The 23,991-nt window shown below is 45.3% G+C and overlaps 1 protein-coding gene and 1 pseudogene across 1 annotated transcript in view; both read right to left on the bottom strand.

Annotated features, from left to right (window-relative positions):
• Window positions 1-23,991, bottom strand: part of LOC139263371 (ena/VASP-like protein) — a 457,176-nt gene that overhangs the window by 409,312 nt on the left and 23,873 nt on the right. The window lies entirely within an intron of this gene.
• Window positions 6,961-7,199, bottom strand: LOC139263616 (U2 spliceosomal RNA; annotated as a pseudogene).

Genomic DNA, 23,991 nt, shown 5'->3' with positions numbered 1-23,991 from the left:
AATAGTATTTATCCCCTTGTTTTCAGCGAACAGGGATATGAGGGGCTTGTGATCGGTTTCCAGCTCAAATTTAAAGCCAAACAGGTATCAATGCATTTTCTTTACCCCGAACACACACGCTAATGCCTCTTTCTCAATCATGCTGTAGGCCCTCTCGGCCTTAGACAAGCTCCTGGAAGCATAGGCGACAGGTTACAACTTCCCCGCAATGTTAGCTTGTTGTAATACACACCCGACTCCGTACGACGACACATCACATGCTAGCACAAGTCTTTTACACAGATTATACAATACAAGCAGCTTGTTGGAGCATAAAATGTTTCTTGCTTTCTCAAAAGCAATTACTTGGTTTTTTCCCCATACCCAGTTCTCACTTTGCGCAATAACACATGTAGGGGCTCTAAAAGGGTGCTTAACCCCGGTAGGAAGTTACCAAAATAGTTGAGGACTCCCAGGAACGACCGCAGCTCCGTGATGTTTGTGGCCTGGCCGCGTTCCTGATAGCCTCTGTCTTGGCGTCTGTGGGCCGAATGTCATCCGCCGCAATCTTTCTCCCCAAAAACTCCACTTCTGTTGCCACGAAGACCATTTCAACCTCTTCAGCCGCAGCCCTACGCGATCCAGTCGCTGGAGGACCTCCTCCAGGTTTTGTAGGTGCTCGGTGGTGTCCCAACCTGTGACCAATATGTCGTCCTGAAAGACCACGGTGTGTGGTACCGACTTGAGTAGGCTCTCCATGTTTCTCTGGAAGATCGCTGCAGCCGACCCAATTCCAAACGGGCATCTGTTGTAGCTGAACAGTCCCTTGTGCGTGTTGATGCAGGTGAGGCCCTTCGAAGAGTCCTCCAGCTCCTGCGTCATGTAGGCCGAAGTCAGGTCAAGCTTGGTGAACGACTTGCCTCCTGCCAGGGTTGAAAATAGGTCGTCTGCCTTAGGTAGCGGGTATTGGTCCTGTAGCGAGAAACGATTAATAGTTACTTTATAATCGCCGTAAATCCTGACCGTGCCATCACTTTTGAGTACTGGAACAATCGGACTGACCCACTCGCTGAATTCCACTGGAGAGATGATGCCCTCGCGTTGCAGCCTGTCCAGCTCGATTTCCACTCTCTCCCTCATCATGTGAGGTACCGCTCGCGCCTTGTGGTGAATGGGTCGTGCCTCTGGGACCAAGTGGATCCGCACCTTTGCCCCGGAAAAGTTTCCAATGCCTGGCTCAAAAAGGAAAGGAAATTTGTTAAGAGCCTGGGTACATGAGGCCTCATCGACATGTGATAATGCTCGGATGTCATCCCAGTTCCAGTGGATTTTGCCCAGCCAGCTCCTTCCAAGCAGTGTGGGGCCATCGCCCGGGACAATCCAGAGTGGCAGTTTGTGCACCGTGCCCTCGTGGGTGACCTCGACCATGGCGCTGCCCAGGACAGTAATAAGCTCTTTGGTGTATGTTCTCAGTTTCATGTGGATGGGGCTCAGGGCTGGTCTGAATGCCTTGTTGCACCACAGTCTCTCAAACATCTTTTTACTCATGATGGATTGGCTAGCGCCAGTGTCCAGTTCCATGGCTATGGGTAAGCCATTCAATTTTACATTTAGCATTATAGGTGGACATTTCGTCGAAAATGTATGCACCCCGTGTACTTCAGCATCTGCCTCCTCTCTCTGAGGCTCAAAATTGCTTTGATCCACCATGGACCGATCTTCCTCTGCCATGTGGTGGTTAGCAGGTTTTGCAGAGCTTGCAAGCTCGTTTGCATGCTTGTTGGAGGTTCCCCATTGTTCCACAGCTCTTGCAAACTTACCCTTTGAAGCGGCATGAATAGGCTGAATGGAAGCCTCCACAACGCCAACAAGATGTGAATTGCCTTGTATTCATCCTTTGTTGGGGACTCTGAGTCACCTGGGTCACCTGAGGCCTGCTGGCAGTTGCAGACTCGTGGGTTCTCCCCTGTACATTTCTGCTCGCAAACACAGTTCCAGTTAATTTATGAACATTGCTAGCACTTGTGTGCTGAAAGATTTGTTTGGTGTAATCACTGGTGGACATAAACGCCTGTGCTATCGCAATGGCCTTACTGAGGGTCGGTGTCTCTACAGTCTGTAGGATGGTCTCGTGGCCAATGCCCAGTACAAAAAAGTCTCTCAGCATTTGCTCCAGGTAGCCATCAAACTCACATTGTCCTGCAAGTCGCCTTAGCTCGGCAACGTAGCTCGCCACTTCCTGACCTTCAGCTCTCTGGCACGTGTAGAACTGATACCTCGCCATCAGCACGCTCTCCCTCGGGTTAAGATGCTCCCGAACCAGTGTACACAACTCCTCATACGACTTATCTGTGGGTTTCACCGGAGCCAGTATATTCTTCATGAGGCTGTAGGTTGGTGCCCCGCAGTCTGTGAGGAGGACCACTCTCCTTTTTGCAGCACTTCCTTCTCCGTCTAGCTCGTTGGCTACAAAGTACTGGTCTAGCCGTTCGACATAGACCTCCCAGTCCTCACCCTCCGAGAACTTCTCCAGGATGCCCACAGTTTGCTGCATCTTTGCGTTGGATTCGTATACTCATCGCCAGTTATTGTGTTCCTAACACAGATGAGGCTGCACACAGGGAGGTTAAAGTAACAATGACCTCAGTCTTTAATAAGACACTCCAGAGTGAGGAACAGGCCTTAGTGGCCGGCTTATGTACAGTGCCTCTGTGCTCCCACCCTCTCTGTCTCCTCTTCTGTGGTTGTCATGATGACCTTTGACCTTCTGAATCGTGGGAATCGAGCGTTGCCATGCCATTGCTAAGGACGGCCACACTTTACCGCAGAAGGTCATAAAAATTTAACGCTACCGCCCATTTGATATTGCTCACGGTAACGCCCTTTTTCAAAAATGTATATGGGTGTTTTGAGAGAGAGCGAGAAGCCAGCGATCTGAAAACCCTTTTTTACCACCCATGCTGGAAATAATGCCCATTTTTGGGTGATAAGCACAAAAGTGGGGGTTCTAGCCCCAGATCCTTTATCCCTTAGCAGCCAACCGTGACCTTGTGGCTGACTCTTAAACAGGTTAGAGACAGTGCTCTAATGCAACATCTGCGCATCATGGATGCTCCCTGGAAAATTTGCATTTATTGCCATGATTATTTGCTTGTGGTCGATAACGAGCTGCACAATCAGGGAGTGGAATCACTTTCGGTTCCGAAAAACCTCTACAGCCTGTAAAGTTGCTCGCAGGGCGATGTGCATACAGTCTATTGCTCCCTGCACCTTGGGGGAAGTTTGCTATTCTCGGGAACCCCAAAGCCCTCTCACTCTGTGCCTCCCTGGTCATAGGGAAGTTAATAAAGTCCATCCTGCGAGCATAAAGGGCTTCAGTCACCTGTTGAATGCAGCAATGTGTGGCGTGCTGAGAGATACTGCAAATGTTGCCAGCTGAGGCCTGAAAGGAGCCCGATGCATAGAAGGAAAGTGCCGCAGTAACCTTAATCTCAATGAGCAGTGCGGTCCTGATGGTGCTGGTAGGCTGCAGATCTCCCTTAATTAGCTGGCATATCTCACTGAGGACCTCCTTTTGAAAGTGCTGCCTCCTAACACACGTGTTATCGGACTAGTCCAGGTATGATCGTTTATCCCTGTAAATGCGTTGGGTGTAAGGTCTCCTCCTCCTCAGTAATCTGCCAGCTCTTTGATTGGGCACATAATGCTCTTCCATGAACCATCTCCCACCTCTATTCTGCAGCATTCATCAATACTGAGAATTTACAGGCCTCCATTACTATAAATTCCCTAATATGTCTTCAAAATTATTAAATTTTCCTCTCATCATCATCATAGGCAGTCTCTAGAAATCAAGGAAGATTTGCTTCCACTCCAAAAGTGAATTCTCAGATGACTGTACAGTCCAATACAGGAATTACAATCTCTGTCACAGGTGGGACAGACACTCGTTGAAGGAAAGGGTGGGTGGGGAGTCTGGTTTGCCGCATGCTCCTTCCGCTGCCTGCGCTTGTTTTCTGCATGCTCTCGGCGACGAGACTCGAGGTGCTCAGAACTCTCCCGGATGCTCTTCCTCCACTTCGGGCAGTCTTTGGCCAGGGACTTCCAGGTGTCGGTGGGGATGTTGCACTTTATCAAGGAGGCTTTGAGGGTGTTCTTGAAACGTTTCCTTTGCCCACCTGGGGCTCGCTTGCCGTGTAAGAGTTCCGAGTCGAGCGTTTGCTTTGGGAGTCTCGTGTCAGGCATGCGAACAATGTGGCCCGCCCAACAGAGCTGGTAGAGTGTGGTCAGTGCTTCGATGCTGGGGATGTTGGCCTGATGAGAACGGTGACATTGATGCATCTATCCTCCCAGGGGATTTGCAGGATATTGTGCAGACATCGTTGGTGGTATTTCTCCAGCGATTTGAGGTGTCTACTGTAAATGGTCCATGTCTCTGAACCATACATGGCTTTACAATTTTGTCCTCTACAAAAGCAATATAAACTCAAAATTCATCACAATGTGATTAGATGATTGTCATGATTTTAAAACGACCTTAAAATCGCTCATGAATGACTTCCTCCGATTTACAAAATGGCATCCATACCGCCGGGTTAACTCAGGTGAGTGCAGTTTTTCTTAAGCGTCTTTTTGGGCAAGCGATCATTTGGGTGGTATATGGGCGAAATGCTGAAAGTAGCGCTCGGCGATAATCTGGGCGGTATTTGGGCGTTAGCTTCCATTATAAACAGTCTTCTGGGTGGCGCACGAATGATGATGTCAGATTTCATTAAAAAAAATATGAGCAGGCGGTTCAGCTAATTCCCGCCGGTAATTGTATGCCGAAAGTCCTGCTGGCGATAAATGGGCGATAATTGGGCACTAGCTTCCATTTATAATCAAATATGGGCGGTAAACTGAATCTCGGCGGTTATATGGGCGATGAATGGGCAGATATATGCTGAAAGTCTAGCCCAGAATGTTTTTTGTGTCTTCTTCTGTGAAGACAGATACAAAGTATCTGTTTAATGTCTCTGCCATTTCCTTATTCCCTGTTTTAATTTCTCCTGTCTCTGCCTTCAAGGACCCACATTTATTTTCACTAATCTCTTCCTTTTTACATACCGACAATCTGTTTTACAGTCTGTTTATATGTCACTCACTCGTTCCCTCTCATATTCTGTTTTCTATTTCTTTATCAATTTCTTGGTCATCCTACGCTAAATTCTGAAATCCTCCCAATCCTGAGGCTGACTACTCTTTGTGGCAATATTATAAGCCTCTTCCTTTGATCTAATACCGTTTTTACCTTCTCTTGTTAGCCACAGTTGGACTAATTTAACCGTGGGTTTTTTTTTTCCCTTAGGGGAATGTATATTCGTTGTAAGTTATGAATTGTTTCTTTAAATGTTTGTCATTGCTTATCTACCGTTATATATTTTAATCTAGTTTCCCAATTTACGTTAGCCAATTCGTCCCTCATACCTACGAAGTGTGCTTTGTTCGGATTTAAGACCCTAGTTTCATTCTTAATTAAATCACTCTGAAACTCAATATAAAATTCTATCAAATTATGATCATGCTTCCTCAGAGGCTCCTTTACTACAAGATTATTAAGTAGCCCTTTCTCATTGCACAATACTAGACCTAAAATTGTCTGTTCTCTTATTGGTTCCCCAACATACTGATCTAGAAAACGATCTTGTAAAGGGAATGCTGCACTGTCGGAGGTGCCGTCTTTCAGATTAGATGTTAAACATTGGCCCCCAAGATTGACATAAAAGATCTTATGGCACTATTTAGAAAAGGAGCACAGGAACTCTCCTTGGTGTCCTGACCAATGTTTATCCCTCAACCAACATCACTAAAACAGATTATCTAATCATCACGTCAGAATCTGTGGCGATTACAAAGTAACTATCAATCGTTTCTCCCTGCAGGACCAATACCCACTGCCATGAGCCGACGACCTTTTTGCAACGCTGGCGGGAGGAAAGATGTTCACGAAGCTGGTCTGACTTCAGTCTACATGAAGCAGCAACTGGAGGAATCATCGAAGGCCCTCACCTGCATCAACATGCAGATGCCCGTTTGGAATATCGCCACCACTGACCAGATTCCAGAGAAACATGGAAAGTTTACTGAAATTGGACGACATCTTGGTCACAGGTCAAAACACAGTCAAGCACCTGCAGAATCTGGAGGAGGTTCTTAGTCGACTCAACCACATAGGGCTCAGGTTAAAACGCTCGAAGTGCGTTTTCCTGGCGCCTGAAGTGGAGTTCCTGGGAAGGAGGATTGCGGCAGACGGCATCAGGCCCACCAACGCGAAGACGGAGGCAATCGAGAACGCACCGAGGCCACAGAACGTGACGGAGTTGCGGTCGTTTCTGGGACTCTTGAACTACTTTGGTAACTTCTTACCGGGTCTCAGCACCCTGCTAGAACCACTACATGTCTTACTATGAAAAGGGGGCGAATGGGTTTGGGGCAAAAGCCAAGAAAATGCCTTTGTAAAAGTGAGACAATTGTTATGCTCAAACAAATTGCTTGTGTTGTATGATCCATGTAAGCGTTTGGTACTAGCATGTGATGCATCGTCATATGGCGTCAGGTGTGTATTGCAACAAGCTAATGATTTCAGGAAATTGCAATCAGTTGCTTATGTATCCAGAAGTCTGTCTAAGGCCGAGAGAGCCTACAGCATGATTGAAAAAGAAACGTTAGCGTGTGTCTATGGGGCAAAGAAAATGCATCAATACCTGTTTTGGACTAAAATTCAAATTGGAAACTGACCATAAGCCACTTATATCCCTGTTTTCCGAGAGTAAAGGGATAAATACCAACGCATCGGCCCGCATGCAGAGATGGACGCTCACGTTTTTTTTTTTGAAATTCGTAGCCAATCGTTCCAATTCTTTGTCAAATCACAAATGCCAGAGGTCACCTTGGGCCCATTCAAGGATCACTCTGCGCCAATCTCTTAGCCAAAAGGCCTAGAGCCACTGCACCATTCCTGGAAGTACTGCAATATCAGGTTCGTGCCATGGAGGTGGATGGGTCAGGTCCCCCACACACCTCCGTGGAGGTGGATGGGTCAAGCCATCCCACCCACCTCCTATTTCCAAAAAAGCAAGCATATACCTTCCTGATCCAGGGAGAACCACCTTGGGGTTATGGTGGTTACTCCCCTGTCAGGTCAGTTACGCATGATCTTAGCCAAAAGGCCGAGAAGCGCTGGACGCTCACGTTGTCCGCATACAACTACACCATCCGCCACAGGCCAGGCACAGAAAACTGCGCTGATGCTCTCAGTAGGCTGCCATTGCCCACCACTGGGGTGGAAATGGCGCAGCCCGCAGATCTAGCCATGGTTATGGAAACATTTGAGCGTGAGCAATCACCGTCCGGCAGATCAAAACCTGGACAAGCCAGGACCCCTTATTATCTCTAGTCAAAAGCTGCGTGCTTCATGGGAGCTGGTCCAGTATCCCAGTGGAAATGCAGGAACAGATAAAGCTGTTCCAGTGTCGCAAAGATGAAATGTCTATACAGGCAGACTGCCTTCTGTGGGGCAATCGAGTAGTGGTCCCCAAGAAGGGCGAAGGCACCTTCATCAGTGACCTCCACAGTACCCACCCAGGCATCGTAATGATGAAAGCGATAGCCAGATCCCACGTGTGGTAGCCTGGTATCGATGCAGACTTAGAGTCCTGCATTCACAGATGTAATGCATGCTTGCAGTTAAGCAATGTACCCAGGGAGGCGCCGCTAAGTTTATGGTCTTGGCCCTCCAAACCGTGGTCTAGGGTACACATCGACTATGCAGGCCCGCTCTTGGGTAAAATGTTCCTTGTGGTTGTAGACGCGTATTCCAAGTGGATTGAATGTGAGATAATGTTGGCTAATACGTCCGCTGCCACCACTGAAACCCTGCAGGCCATGTTTGCCACACACGGCTTACCCGATGTCCTGGTGAGCCACAACAGGCCATGTTTTACCAGTGCTGAGTTCAAAGAATTCATGACTCATAATGGGATCAAACATGTCACATCTGCCCCATTTAAACCAGCAATGGTCAGGCAGAGAGAGTAGTGCAAACCATCAAGCAAGGCTTGAAGAGGGTAACTGAAGGCTCACTGCAAACTCGCCTATCCAGAGTCCTGCTTAGCTACCGCACGAGACCACACTCACTCGCTGGGATCCCACCTGCTGAACTGCTCATGAAAAGAGCACTCAAGACAAGGCCTCGTTAGTTCACCCTGATCTACATGAACAGGTAGAGAGCAGGCAGCTTCAACAAAGTGCATACCATGATAGCGCAAATGTGTCACGCGAGATTGAAATCAATGATCCTGTATTTGTGTTAAATTATGGCTAAGGTCCCAAGTGGCTTCCCGGCACTGTTGGGGCCAAAGAGGGGAGCAGGATGTTTCGGGTCAAACTTTCAAATGGACACATTCACCAGAAACACTTGGACCAAATCAAACTCAGATTCACGGACTACCCTGAGCAACCCACCTTGGACCCTACCTTTTTTGATCCCCCAACACACACACCAGTGGCAACCGACACCATGGTTGACCACGAAGCAGAACCCATCATCCACAGCAGCCCTGCGGGACCCTTCACACCAGGCAGCCCAGCAAGGCCAGCTGCACAGCAGCCCAGCGAGGGCCCAACAAATGATTCAACAACACCAGCTTTCACACCGAGACGATCAACCAGGGCAAGAAGGGCCCCAGGTCGACTCACATTGTAAATAGTTACACTATTGACTTTTGGGGAGAACGTTGTTATATATGTCGACTTGTATTTACTCTGTACAGCCACCAGAGGGCTCATTCCCCGGAGTCCCACGGGATTCCATAATCCCTTGGGAGCACAGGTATTTAAGAAGGCTTCACAGGTTGGAGACACACTCTGGAGACCTGCAATAAAAGACTACGGTCACACTTTACTTTGAGCTCACAGTGTTCAGTCTGACTCTTTCTCCATACACAACACTTTTATTATAGAGTTTTTGGACTCTTATATACAAGTAACAGTTCCAGACTATGATTGCTGGGAAACTGTTCGACCAACAACTGAAGTATTCGGTTCTATATAGATTTTTGGTCTAAAGCAGAATGTTGACATTTGCCTTTCTGATGTAAACACCTTTTGGCCTCAATGCTAGTGACTCTTCTGGTACCCTTTCAGTCATGATCTTCTAAAGTATCAACAGAATGGACTGCAGTGAGTACAGGAGTAAGCATATGGAGTTTTGCTTTAGCCTGTTGTTGTGTATGTAAATAAACAGACAAACTGAAATAGGAGTAGTATAATGATGATGAGTGTAACTAACTGTTTTCTTTATAGCAACTCTCAAAATGGCATCCAAAACCAGCACGTTTACAGCAGGCTCATGCCTGTCTAGTAAGGGTTTGTGTAACCAACAAATAGAGCATGAACACAACCCCTTCTGAAAAACACAGTCTATGAACATTCAAAGTCCTTGAGATAGCCAGGCCGTGTTCTGATACGCTGAGACTGGCGTGGAGCTTGCGGTGTTTGATCGAGGTTTTCGGTTGGGAAAGAGAATGGTGCCTCTGTTCCATCCTGCTGGTCTGTTGGCCTGTGAGTTGGGATCAGTCTACGAGTGTTCCATCGAGTTACATCATTGAGCTCGTAGGTGTGAGGGCTGAACTTTCGCCCAATGTGTTTTGGAGGCGAAAGTGAAGATGCGAGCTTATGACTACAGTTTGGTGCTTAACTCTGACCCAATCTCCGTTCTTCAGTTGGGGCTTTTGAGCGCGTCGTTTGTGTCAATGTACGACTTCGCTTTTCGTTGGCGTTCTAAAATCTGGGATGCAAGTGTGGATATCTTCGTGCTAGGTTTGGCTGGGGGTTTGAGAATGTCCAGTTATAAGCGAAGATTCTGCCCAATCATGAGCTCAGCGGGGGTCTTCCCCGTTAGCGAGTGCTTTGTCGAATGGTATGTGTGGAGAATGGTTTGAACCACTTTGGCTTTCAAACCCTCTTTGATGATGCGGTTAAAGTGCTCAACACCTCTGTCGCTTTGAGGATTGTACCGAGCAGTAAGGCAATGTTCGATAGCATGACGAGTGAGGAAATCCGCAAACTGGTCGGACACAAACTGTGATCCATTGTCAGTGATTATGACCTCTGGCAGGCCTCACTTTGTGAACATATGCTGCAGAATATTAACGATAGTTGATGAGGTCACTGAACTTGTAGCGATTTCTGGCCATTTGGAAAGCAGGTCATGTACTACAACAAGGAAACACTGGTGCTGTGAAGCTGCTTCAACTGGACCGAAAATATCCAACTGAAGTTGTTGACATGGTCTTTGTGGCCATGGAATGGGCTTCATTGGTGCTGGTCGGATGTTTGTGGCTTTTTCGCTCAGATTGCATGCTTCGCAGTGTGAGACAAACTCCTCAATACGAGTGTCAATCCCAGGCCACCATACTGAATCACAACATCTCTGCTTCATGTGGGCAATGCCAGGGTGTCCATTGTGTGCCAATGAGAGAACGCGCTGTTGAAGTGACTTGGGACTTACTGCTCTATCACCACAAGCTTGGCAGCCATCGTTCCAAATGGAAAATTCATCTCGAAGTCTATTGAAGGTTTTCAGCTCTTCTGAAATTTGCTTAGGCCACTCATTCTGGAGAAAGTGCCACATGTGCTGGAGCATAGCATCACTCTGTGATTCGGTTTTGAGTTTGTCGCAGGAGACAAGGTTTCTGATGGACTGAGTGATGATCGATGTGACATATGTGTAGTCATTCTGTGAACAAGTCAGCACCAGAGTCTGAAACAGGTGTCGAGCAGCTGAGCATGTCAGCTACATGGTTGCGACTGCTAGCAATGTACTGTACATCAAAGTTATACTGATGAAGGTGATCTGACTATTGGCTGATTCGTACTGGTCTGTGCCCAGATCTAGTTGTAGCGACTAGCATAGTTAGCGTTTGGTAATCCGTATGGAAGATAAATTTCCTGCCATAGAGGTAGATGTTGGTTGCTGTGTTCACATGCGTAGATGCAAGTTCCCCTGTAGAGTATTTACGTTCTGCAGATGAGAGCGTGTGAGAAGCGAAGGCTACTGGGCGTCCAGGCCATCAATCCATTGTGAGAGCACAGCACCCGTGGCAGTGCCTGATGCATCCGTGGTGACGTACGCAGTGGCATTCGCATCAAAGTGAGCGAGGATAGGGGGGGAGGTGTGATTTTCTCCTTAAGCATGGTGAATGCCTTAGCAGTTTTTTGGGCGAAAATCAGGCGCTGGCGGGCTTTGGGGAAATTCTAGCCCTATATGTCTTGGGCCTGGATTGCACTAATCCCAATATTGGGAACAAAGATAGCTAAATAAACAGTGGTCTGAAACAGTTTTTCCTCCACATATAATTTAATGGACAACATGGAAGAAATAGCTGTAACAGTAAAAATACGGTTTTACAATACTTTATCAAACTTTCTGAAATTACAAAAGGAAAGCTTTTTAATCCTGAAAACCCATTTTGTTTGGCCTATTTAACAAGTTTAGTCCATCTCCTCCTCTGCAGCATCAAAAAATTAAGAGCAACTGCAAACAATTATGACTCCTCATTCTAATTTTAAAAAATTGAACCCAAAATTTTGATTAGTTTTCATTGTAGGGTCATCTTTGTAAATCATGTTTAAACTGACTACGAGCCTGATATTAAATATGGCGAAAAATATTTCCCAAAGTTCAAGTCTGATTTTTTTCTTTATTTAAAGTTGAATTATGGCAGTAAAAGGGGGCCTGACTTTATGGTAGATTTTCTGGCAGGATCTGTTGCCAATGCTGTAAAAGGTCTTATCTGGACCCGATAACTAAATATGTGAACCAGCCAAATTGTTACATTGCTGTATTTGATTTCAGACTCATACACTGTAAGCTTGTAAAAAGCACATTTATATTTATCCAAAGCCTTATAAAGTTATATTTGTAGAGGCAAAGGAATTTGTATGATCAATTACTGTACCTGATTGTTTTTGTTCTCTCACTTATCTGAAGTATACTTTTGCAGCATGATTCCACAAGTACTGGCAGTCCTGGATTACCTTGTCCAAGTGGTCATTCTTCACAAGGGAGTCTAAGGAGGGAAGTTTGGAAGGCTATTCGACCATACGGCAATCACAGTTGAGCACAAAAAGTGATCCCAATGCCTTCAAACTGATGCCAAAAAGCTATTTGTTTTAATTCACTTCAAATACTATCTACCAATCAAGCCCATTAGAAAAGAGTCATTATCAATAGACTGCTAAATAGACTGATCAAAAAGATTATTTGTTCAATATATTTTGCGATGAAAAGATATTACTCAACTGTATTATAAATCATAAGCAAAAGATGGCGATTGTTCAGATTAAATCAAGTTTTATTCTTTTCACTTCAAATGGAGAAAACTGTTAGTTTTAATCTGTTCAATGAATCCTTGCTAATAACAATACATTCATTCCAATGGAACCGTTTTGAATTGCACACCAATATTTATATGTCAGAGAAAATTACCAGAGAATAAGAGAGACCTATTTCCAATTATTTCCTTTTGCACAAATTCTGCATTATTATTTTCCTGTTAAAGATAAATGCCTTTAAGAAGTTATTACAGCTGGCTCATAACTATACTACAGTTATCAACTCACTCTCCATTCCTCACTAAGCCATCAATTTCAGCTTTTTTAAATTAAAATTTCCAGGAAATTTTCAGACTTTAATTTCAGAAATGCAAGTCCAGGAGACAAATGCAGGGCAAGGCGCAAGTATCACATTGTGTATCTCTGTGTCTTTTCTTTGGGGGGCAGGCAATTTTCAGCAAAACTACTCAGTTAATCCCTTTACCACTTCTATTGTTTTTTAAAATGCTTTTACCTAGTTTTGTTCCTTTATGATATTAATTTATACCGTGGGAGGGGAGGATCATCAGGATGTCCATTCCTTAAAGACATTTTTCTTAAGGTGGAACTATGCAATTGTCTCCTTCCCACATTATATAAGGGCACCCCCAAGTGGTCACCATCAGCACTTTTTCTTTCAGTCATTTCATAGAATCATAGAATCATAGAAATTAACAACATGGAAGGAGCACATTTCGGCCCATCGTGTATGCGCCGGCCAACCAAGAGCTATTCAGCCTAATCCCACTTTCCAGCTCTTGGTCCATAGCCCTGTAGGTTATATTTGTATCAATACTGTCCCTTAACCACAACTTAAGCACGTCAGCGATTTGCATTGCGGTATCAGAGATGGTCATCTGGTATCCAAATAAGAGACAGCAGAAACTAAAGTTGTCAAAGCAATTCAATCAACTGAACCATGATCAAAGCCTCTTTCTCACTCCTGATAAGAAAGGCTCCATTGAAGAACCAGCTTTCAGCATTATGTTCCAATCTATCTTAACCTAGCACTAAAGTCCAAATTGATGGAAAGTGGGCCTCTAAGCACTCGATAAATCTTTGTCCCTTTTGAGTGCGACATATTTATAAACAATACAAGACCACTAGACTGAACATGCCCTTTGCTTTTTCCCCAGAGATCAGCCTAATCTATTTGCCTTCTCACCATATCTCTCAATCCTTTCTTTCTCTAGAAATGGATCTCTGGTGCTACTTAAACCATTTGCTTCACTGGTAGCTTATTCTAATACCCTTTAGGTTCAGTAAAAACTGCCCGACTTCCCTTTTCACTCTAAACTTCCGAATGTTTTAAACTCTTACCCCTTGGCATTTGTATCATTCACCACAGTGAATGTGGGTGAATCCATGTGGCCAATACCTTCATAATCTCCAAATTAAAATTGGATCTCTTGAAGTCATCACTTTTCCAAAAAATAAACTCCAAAAGAAGCCACTTTAATCAACCATTCCTCATAATTTATATACCTACTAATGGGAATCATAGTCATTGCCTCTGTACACTGTCTAGGGGCAACAATATCCTTGTATGATTTAATGACCTATTTGGGATCTCACTAACATCTTAAATGGTAGCAATACAATCTCATTTGAGTTGTATACTATTTATCTGCTGATTCAAGTGGCATTCCTGCCTCACTGAAGTCAAATCATGCAAAATCACTACTGATGGGTCTGTGCCACTCCAGTGTATGGGGGAGGACCATCTCCCACCACGCAGTAGATGCTACAGAACCACTGGCAATACATTTTACCTGACTTGTTATCTTGAGGCAACAGCTTACTTTAAGTCAGCTTCAAATGTTTCTATTCTGATTCAAGCTTAACTTATAAGAAAGCTTCAACAGTGCTGCCTGCATTTCTACAGCCCCTACACAGTTACAGTGCCACTATCATGCATGTCTACGGTGTCACAACATTTATATTCACAATCAACAATCAGCAATAAGATACTAGTCCAAGGTACTCAGAACAAAATAAAAACCTAGGAATATCTTCATTATCAATGAAACCATTGCAACTGAGCTGCCACAAAAAAAAAAATCACTGAAGGACTTACCTTCCCACCATTAAATACAAGATTTGGCCGAATCTAGATGATCGTGGGATATTTGAGAACAGACTTCTGGAGTATCTTCTGTCCCACCACAATCCTTTGGTCAATGCTTACCTCTCACATTGGAATCCAGGTATGGCCAAAGTACCAGGACACACAAATACGCAACCAGATGGAACATATTGCGGTTACAGGTAGTAGTCCTGGCACTAAATTTCTGCCAGCTGTTGTGTACAGTTGAGTTCAAGACACAGAAAATCTAGAACATTATGCCATGTGCATTGGAGGCAGAAAATTAGTGGAGGAGACACATGGTCTGACAGACTCTCCAACATGCAGCTGAAACAGAATGCAAACCAGTAGTGCCAATAAACAGATGCACAGTCCTAAATTGTGTATGAAGCAATAATATAAAATGGTATAATGGCTTGTAAATAATACACAAACGTTCCTGGATCAAAATAATCTACGACCCTGTCAGTTTTCTAGTAAGGATATTTTCTTTATTCAATTTCTCTATTTCTTGTGATTCCCAGAATCGTTCTCAAAACCAGAAGGAACGGAGATGAATTCCTCGTGTTTTGTTGGCTTTGGAAACCAGAGCACTATGGCTTTCAAACCTTGTAGAAACATTTCATTTCATTACAGAGAGAGTGGACCTCTTGTCTCAAGAGCTTTAGGAAATTGCAGAAACCAAGTACCTGGTTACTTCACAGGCCAGTCAAGGATCTCATGTTAAGGTCTTAATGCATAAGCCATTACACTGCCAAATTAAAAATTTTAACAGAAAGATACTGCAGGAAATGGTTTTAATTACCTCAGACTAATAAGTAATTTTAACAGTTTTTTTGTAAAATGTACAAACGTTGATGAACAGATCAGCTCAAGTAAGCTTTTTTCAATCACCATATTTCAAAGGAAATTATAAAAATAATCCAAAATGATGTTGAAGTAAATTTTTAAAGCAGGTACTGATGAGAACTTTAGTTTTGCATTATTTAGGGGTAGGGCCTCTCTAATGCAATAGAATGGGCCAGATTTTGCGATAAGATTAATGGTGAGGCTCAGTTAAACGTAGAAATCTAGAAGTTGCTGTCAGAGATACCCCGTTCCTCCACAGGCTGTGCTGTTCAGCCCTCGTTGACAGACGTAGCATTGAAATGAATGGAATGGCGTGAACTTGGGGTACTTACCCACTAAAGCTAGGAAGGAAAGTAAGCTGTGAGGAGGATGTAAAGAGGCTGCAAACAGATATAGTTCTGACGAAGGGTTATCGACCTAAAATGTTAATTCTGTTTCTCTCTCCACAGATGCTGCCTGACTTGCTGAGTATTTCCAGCAATTTCTGTTTTTATTTCAGATTGCAGCATTCATAGTATTTTGCTTCTATGTTGAAATGGTAGGTTAGTCTTCATTATAAAGGGTTGAAGTATAAGAGTAAGAAAGTCTTGCTGCAATTATATAGGGCTTTGGCAAAACCACACCTGGGATAAGGATATATTTGCCTTTGAGGGGTTCAACAAAGGTTCACTAGATTGATTCATAAGATGAGGGAGTTGTCCCATGAGGAGACATCGAGTAGATTGGGCCGATATTCTCGGATTCTTAGCAGGCTTGGCAAGGTAGATGCTGAGAGACTTTTTTCCCCTGGCTGGAGTCTAGATCTAGGAGTCATAGGGCTAGAATTTCCACTTTTACCGCTACTGCCCAGATCTCGGCGGTATTCTGGAGGTATACATTTCGCGACTTTTCAATACCTCCGGAATACCGCTAAGATTGGCCTTTTTTCCCCGGCGGTAGCGGCAGTGGTTGGGCGAGAGCGGTATTTTTCCTCATGTAAGGCCGGCGTCCTTGGGTTTTTTTTGTTCTTTTTCCCGTGATTCGGGGGTCAGGGGTCAGCCCATGCATGCGCAAATGAGGAAGGGAGGGGGAGAGAAAAAGAGAGAGAGAGAGAGAGAGAGAGAGAGAGAGAGAGAGAGAGAGAGAGAGAGAGAAATGAAAGACTGCCTGCCTGTTCTGTACTCATCTCTGTTTCTGATTTTTTGGTGGGGAGGGGGGGTTTCTGATTCATAAAAAGAGATTATTATATATAATGGATAGTAGTGAGGATCAATTGATGGTGGAAGCCAAGGTAGGAGGGAGGAAGAGGGCAAAACATTTTACAATGGATGCCGAAGCTGCCTTGGTCCATGAAGTGGGGGCATGGTGGAACCAGTTGACCCGGGGTGGCCGTGGAAAATGCAGCCCACCTGTGTACCAACGAATATGGGCAGAGATTGACAAGGTGGTGTCCTCGGTTGCCCAGGTCCGTCTGGGACCAGTCCAGTGCTGCAAGTGCTGGAACCACCTTGTTTCTGCCGCGAGAGTAATAAGTTTAATAACTTTAATCATACACTGACTCATTACTTAAAATGTAAATCCACTATATTATGATGTTGTTAATCTTCAGTAATCTTGGTGTCCCGCATTATTTACTATCAATGATGTTATTATATTGTTTTCCTGTACTAAGGTGTGTTCATCATGCATCACTTGTATGCTAACGGTGCATTAATGGGACATTGTTTAAAAGCATTGGGTGTTGTTATATATGCAGACTATAGCTATATTCTCTGTGTAGTCACTATATAGTTGCATAAGATGGAGACTTGTTACCTGATGACTATCAATAAGGTTTACACTGTGTATATACTATGCTGGCACCACTAGAGGGTGCAACTGGTGGAGACCGGGGTTTCCTGCCCCTGTAGCAGAGGCTGTCCACCAGAGGGCACTGCAGTGGGAGACCTGAAGGTCACCTGCATAGGTGTACAGGGCCCAGTATAAAAGGCTGCCCACCATGCTTGTACCTCACTCTGGAGTTATGAATAAAGGACCAAGGTCACTACAGTTTGAGTACAACACATTGCCTCGTGGAGTTATTTGTAAGTGCATTACAGACATAACAGATGTGGGTAATTGTGGATGTCTATCTGTGTGCTGTGTACTAGTACCTTGGAAATTATCTTATACCATGCTATTGTCATCTTTTCAGAAAATAATTGCTTTCAATCACGGTGTTGGCGCACTGGAGGAGGGCCAGCAGAGCTGGAAGAGCTCACTGACCTTGAAGAGCGGGCCGCAGCCCTCACAGGGGCACATGATCGTACGGCCACCCGTGGGGGTGCAGATCCGGTGTTGGCACCATGTAAGTCACGCATAATCCCCAGGCCGTGCAGCATTCATGTAATATAGTCATGTGAACATAATGTATAAATGATGCTAAGTGATGTAATATAATGCTGGGACCATGAAATCTTATTATAATGCCATGCAGTCTCTGTAAATTCTGTTCATGTTCATTGCATGTGGCATCTCTCAGTGATATATAATGCAGTAGTGTTGCTCCTCTACATAGGTCTGCGCAATGTAAGCGATAAAATGTCACCCTGACCCTCCCTCCCTCCCTGCACCTTCTGTTTACCTCTTTTGTTATGGTCATGTGCCTGGGCAGCTGGAAAACATGCAGAGCCCCCTGGAGCACCAATTCTTGTACAATTGGTCTTGACTGGAGAGGACACCGAGGAGGATGATGATGATGACACCGTCTGACTTTCTGACCCCCCCCTCAAGATGTGCCATTGGATGTTGCGGTGGGGCGGGAGGGGCGGAGTGGGAACTGTAGGGTCCATTATACCTGCGACCATCTCATCCTCAGCCGAATCCATGTTTTATTGGATTCGGCTCCGAGGAAGTAGTGGGACCAAGCAGTATGCAGTAGGGCACACCAAGTGTTACAGTCCCTGTGCCAAATCCGCGAAGGCTGATTTGGCAGGGGAGGTGTGCTCGAAGACAGGCAGACGTTGACCTGGACATAGTTGCACTGTCTAGGGCGACCGTCGACATTGGTCAAGAGCTCCTCCAGGCTATTGGTGGCCGAGCTGGAAACATGTCCATGCAGTCAGCACGCCAATCGGAGGACATGTTGGTGCTGATTGCGGTGATGCGGCGAACCACCGATTCCATTGATGCCATGCGGCAGATGCTGGAATCGATCTATGGCACTGAACCCCAAGGTGTCATACAACCACTGCCGACAGCACCTGGGAGTCAGGAGCATAGTAACACTTCTGACTCTGAAGACGGGTCGTCAGACCCTCCCTCTTCTCCAGATTCCCCACACATGGCACTGCCACTGTCAGGCCCCCCCCCCCCCCCCCCACCCACTCCCCCTACAGCAGCAACACTAGGGGCACCCTGCTGCACAACGCACTGGTTCCAGGCTCGGGCAGGGGTAGGGGTGATGGCAAAAAACATTTGGGGGTAAGTTGGGTGGGGGGGAAGGCATTGGGAATGATGGCCGCAGGTAGATATTTTTTGGCGGGTTGCGGGGGGGGGGGAGAAAGAGGGGTGTTTATTCAAAAATTGTTGACTGCTTGGGGGGAGGGAGCATTGTGGGTGTTGTGGGTTTCATGTTTTCAATCTTGTTGCTTTGTTTACATTTTGTTCCACATTTACTTTAAAAATAATTATTTATTATTTAATAATTTATTTCAAAAGAATCATTTTTCAAAATGTATAAAATATTTTATTCAACTTACTAATGATTGTGCAGTGCCTCACTCACTTTTACAAAATGAGAGGTTAATAATCAATAAGAGAGTTGCAAACAATGGCCAGGCAAGGTTTAAACTTAACTCTCACCGTTCAAGCAAAGCGTTCATTTCTGAGCTGCTGACGTAACAGTTTTGCAACTGGGTAACTACCATGGAGCTTCTCCTGTGGTGTAGGGGTGGGTGGTGTTATGGGTTCCACGCCAGACTCCTCCTCGTCCTCCACAACCTCCCCTTCCTCTTCAGCTTCTTCCTCTGCCTTGTCCCCTCTATCCTGAGGTGGTCCTGCAGTCCTCTGTGGCAATTCCTGTCCCCTTCTGATAGCCAAGTTGTGCAACATGCAACACACCACAATGAACTCTGCTCAGGGTAGTATTGTAGGTTGCCTCCAGAATGGTCCAGGCATCTGAAGCGCTGCTTCAGCACTCCAATTGTCTTTTCAACTGCATTGCATGTGGCTATGTGGCTGTTATTGTATCGATGCTCCGCATCTGTCTGAGGCTTACGGAGAGGGGTCAAGAGCCAGGTGGTGAGGCCGTATCCTTTGTCACTTAGCATCCAGCATTGACCTTGTGGCTGACTCTTCGAGGTCGGAGACAATGCTCTCACGCAAGATGTGCCCATCATGAATGCTCCCTGGAAAATTAGCATTTACTGCCATGATTTGCTTGTGGTCAACAACGAGCTGCACGTTCAGGGAGTGGAATCACTTTCAGTTCTGAAACACCTTTGCACCCTCTGAAGGTGCTCGCAGGGCGATATGCATAGTCTATTGCTCCCTGCATCTTGGGGAAGTTTGCTATTCTCGAAAGCCCTCTCACTTTGTGCCTCCCTGGTCATTGGGAAATTTATAAAGTCAAACCTTCATCTGTAAAGCGCTTCTCACATCTGCCGAATGCAGCAATGTATTGAGAAATGTCGCCAGCTGATGTCTGAAAGGAGCCAGTGCATAGAATGAAAGTGCGGCAGTAACCTTAACCTCATGGGCAGTGCGGTCCTGATGGTGCTGATAGGCTGCAGGTCTCCCTTAATGAGCTGACATATCTCATTGATGACCTCCTTTCGGAAGCGCAGCATTCTAAAGTACGCTGTATCGGACAAGTCAAGGTATGACCGCTTATCCTTATAAATGCGTTGGGGGCGAGGTCTCCTCCTCATCAGCAGTCTACCACCTCTTTGATTAGGCACATAATGCTCTTCGATGAACCTTCTTCTAGCTCTATTCCGCAGTATGTATTTAGTCAGCAATATTGGCACAGAAAGGCCCCATTCCTTTAAAAGTCCTTTAAACTGTCATATAAATTATTCAATTTTCCTTAAGCAGCCAAAAATTTAATCCAGGTAGACTGCAATACCCTCAGATCATGAGCATTGATTTCAAACACCCTTAACATCCATTCACAAATGATTTTAATGCTCCCACCAACTTGAAGCAGCCTTTTCTTCAAGTTCATCAGTTTTAAAACATAGCGCCAATACCACTGGGTTAAGGTCAGGTGAGTGCAGCTTTTTCAGGGTGGTACTTTATTCTGGCGGCAATTTGTACGATATTTGGGCGAATTGCCGAATTTAGTGCCCGGCGATAATGTGGACGCTATTTAGGCAGTGCACGTTGAAGTGCTGGGAAAATCAGCAAAAACAAATGGACAGGCAGTACCGTTTACCACCAGAGGTAGACTGCCGAACTTACTGCCGGCGATATATGAGCGGTAACTGGGCGTTAGTTTCCAGTTTATGCATGAAATGGGCGGTAATGACTTCCTTAATGATAAATGGGTGGTAATATGGATGGTAAATGGGCGGAATGCTGCCGAAAGTCTAGCCCATAGGCTCAAGATAAGGGGTCGGCCATTGAGGACAGAGATGAGCAGAAGTTTCTTCAAAAGGGCTGTGACTCTTTGATAATTCTCTGCCCTCGAGGGCCGTGGATGCTCAGTCGTTGAGTACATTCAAGACGGAGATTGTAGATTTTTGGGCACTAAGGGAATCAAGGGATAAGGGGATAGGGCAGGAAAGTAGAGTTGATGTAAAAGTTCAGCCATGATCTTATCGAATGGCGGAGCAGACTCAAGGGGTCGAATGACCTACTCCTGCTCCTAATTCTTATTTTCATATGTTAAAAATGGCTGAAAAACTTAGTGCTGGTGCATTCATGAGTAAGTGAGTTTTTAAATGGCATGATAAATGATAGCTACTGCCGAACTTTTCTGGCCCTGAAAAATGAAATCTTCAAATTAATTAGTTGAAGAGCCTCGCTGTTTTTTTACCCGTCTCAAAGGCGCCACAGATTCTCTGTAGAGGGCGCCATGTTGGATCAGACACCAGGTGGGAGCAAGTCTCCATTCTAAAGCCCACAAAAACTAAGCAGGCATCTGTCAGAGAGCACTGTTCCATCAGCGCTGACTGCAAAATCCAGGCCATGGTGTCAGATAGCTGAAGATTTGTAATTGATCTTGCAACTATTATGGAGTGAACATAGGAAGGCAACATCGCAATCCAACTTCTCCAACCTTACTTTCGTCTCCAAAGTTCTGGAACGTATTGTTGCCTCCCAAATCTTTGTCCATTTCTCCTGAATCTCCCTAGCTGGATCTGTCCAATAAGGTTTCCACCTCACGCACAGCGCTAGAACAGTTCCAGCTAAAGTCATGAACAACATTTTCTGTGTCTGTGACCATGGTGGATTATTCTTCCTTGACCTCTCTGCTGCCATCTAACCAATTGTAGCCAGAACACCTCCATTAATGACTTCTCTTACAGCCGTTGCACCTTTACCTTGACAATGACCCCAAATTATCCCTGTCCCTGTCTTCTTTCTCTTTTACATGCTGTCCTTCATAATATGTCCTTACTAAACAGTACAAATGCACACGAAGCCCATACTAGAGAGAAGGTCACTCTGTGACCAGTAACCTTTATTTGCCAGCACTGAAGTGGAGAAGATGGGTGGAGCTTCCCCTTTTATACCTAAAAGTCCAGGTTAGGAGTGTCTCCCACAAGTTCACCACCTAGTGGTCAGTGTTCTCACGGTGTACAAATTAGGTCAGTTGAATACATGACATCACCTCCCCCCCCACCAAAAGTCTTATTGGAATCACAGGTTAAGTCTCTCTGGTGGTTTACATTCCCTTGTAGAGTGCCTGAGTTGGGGCTCCGGTTGTTGGGCGCTGGCCTGAGTGTCTGCTGTTTGCGGTGCCTCAGGCCTGACCGGACTTCCCACAGTGACTGGGCTCTCCTCCACTTGGTTCCGGTGTTCGGTCACCTGTGGTGGAGTGACCTCTACATCGTGTTCTTCCTCTGCTTCTTCTATGGGGTTGCTGAACCTCCTTTTGTTTGATCCACGTGTTTGCGGCAGATTTGTCCATTGGTAAGTTTAACTACCAGAATCCTATTCCCCTCTTTGGCAATCACAGTGCCTGCAAGTCATTTGGGCCCTGCAGCATAGTTGAGGACAAAGACAGGGTCATTGACAGCGGAACCAAATGTCCTAGGGGGGTGTTTGCTAGTGCTGTTGGGGAGGAGTTAAACTAATATGGCAGGGGGATGGGAACCAATGCAGGGAGACAGAGGGAGACAAAAGGGAGGCAGAGGCAGGAGACGGAGGGGAGATGGGGGTGGGGGGCGGAGAGGCCCGGGGCGGGGAACAGGAAGGGCCACTGTGCGGCAGAATTCTAAAAGGACAAAGGGTGTTAAAAAAACAAGTCTGAAGGCTTTGTGTCTTAATGCAAGGAGTATCCGCAATAAGGTGGATGAATTAACTGTGCAAATAGATGTTAACAAATATGATGTGATTGGGATTATGGAGACGTTGCTCCAGGATGATCAGGGCTGGGAACTCAACATCCAGGGGTATTCAACATTCAGGAAAGATAGAATAAAAGGAAAAGGAGGTGGGGTAGCATTGCTGGTTAAGGAGGAAATTAAGGCAATAGTTCGGAAGGACATTAGCTTGGTTGATGTGGAATCTATATGGGTAGAGCTGCAGAACACCAAAGGGCAAAAAACGTTAGTGGGAGTTGTGTACAGACCTCCAAACAGTAGTAGTGATGTTGGGGAGGGCATCAAACATGAAATTAGGGGTGCGTGCAATAAAGGTGCAGCAGTTATAATGGGTGACTTTAATATGCACATAGATTGGGCTAGCCAAACTGGAAGCAATACGGTGGAGGAGGATTTCTTGGAGTGCATAAGGGATGGTTTTTTAGACCAATATGTCGAGGAACCAACTAGGGGGGAGGCCATCTTAGACTGGGTGTTGTGTAATGAGAAAGGATTAATTAGCAATCTCGTTGTGCGAGGCCCCTTGGGGAAGAGTGACCATAATATGGTGGAATTCTGCATTAGGATGGAGAATGAAACAGTTAATTCAGAGACCATGGTCCAGAACTTAAAAAAGGGTAACTTTGAAGGTATGAAGCGTGAATTGGCTAGGATAGATTGGCGAATGATACTTAAGGGGTTGACTGTGGATGGGCAATGGCAGACATTTAGAGACCGCATGGATGAATTACAACAATTGTACATTCCTGTCTGGCGTAAAAATAAAAAAGGGAAGGTGGCTCAACCGTGGCTATCTAGGGAAATCAGGGATAGTATTAAAACCAAGGAAGTGGCATACAAATTGGCCAGAAATAGCAGCGAACCTGGGGACTGGGAGAAATTTAGAACTCAGCAGAGGAGGACAAAGAGTTTGATTAGGACAGGGAAAATGGAGTACGAGAAGAAGCTTGCAGGGAACATTAAGGCAGATTGCAAAAGTTTCTATAGGTATGTAAAGAGAAAAAGGTTAGTAAAGACAAACGTAGGTCCCCTGCAGTCAGAATCAGGGGAAGTCATAACGGGGAACAAAGAAATGGCAGAACAATTGAACAAGTACTTTGGTTCAGTATTCACTAAGGAGGACACAAACAACCTTCCGGATATAAAAGGGGT

Source organism: Pristiophorus japonicus, chromosome 4, assembly GCF_044704955.1.
Source record: "Pristiophorus japonicus isolate sPriJap1 chromosome 4, sPriJap1.hap1, whole genome shotgun sequence".
NCBI classification, from domain to species: Eukaryota; Metazoa; Chordata; class Chondrichthyes; family Pristiophoridae; genus Pristiophorus; species Pristiophorus japonicus.
This window is presented reverse-complemented; position numbering and strand designations above follow the sequence as displayed.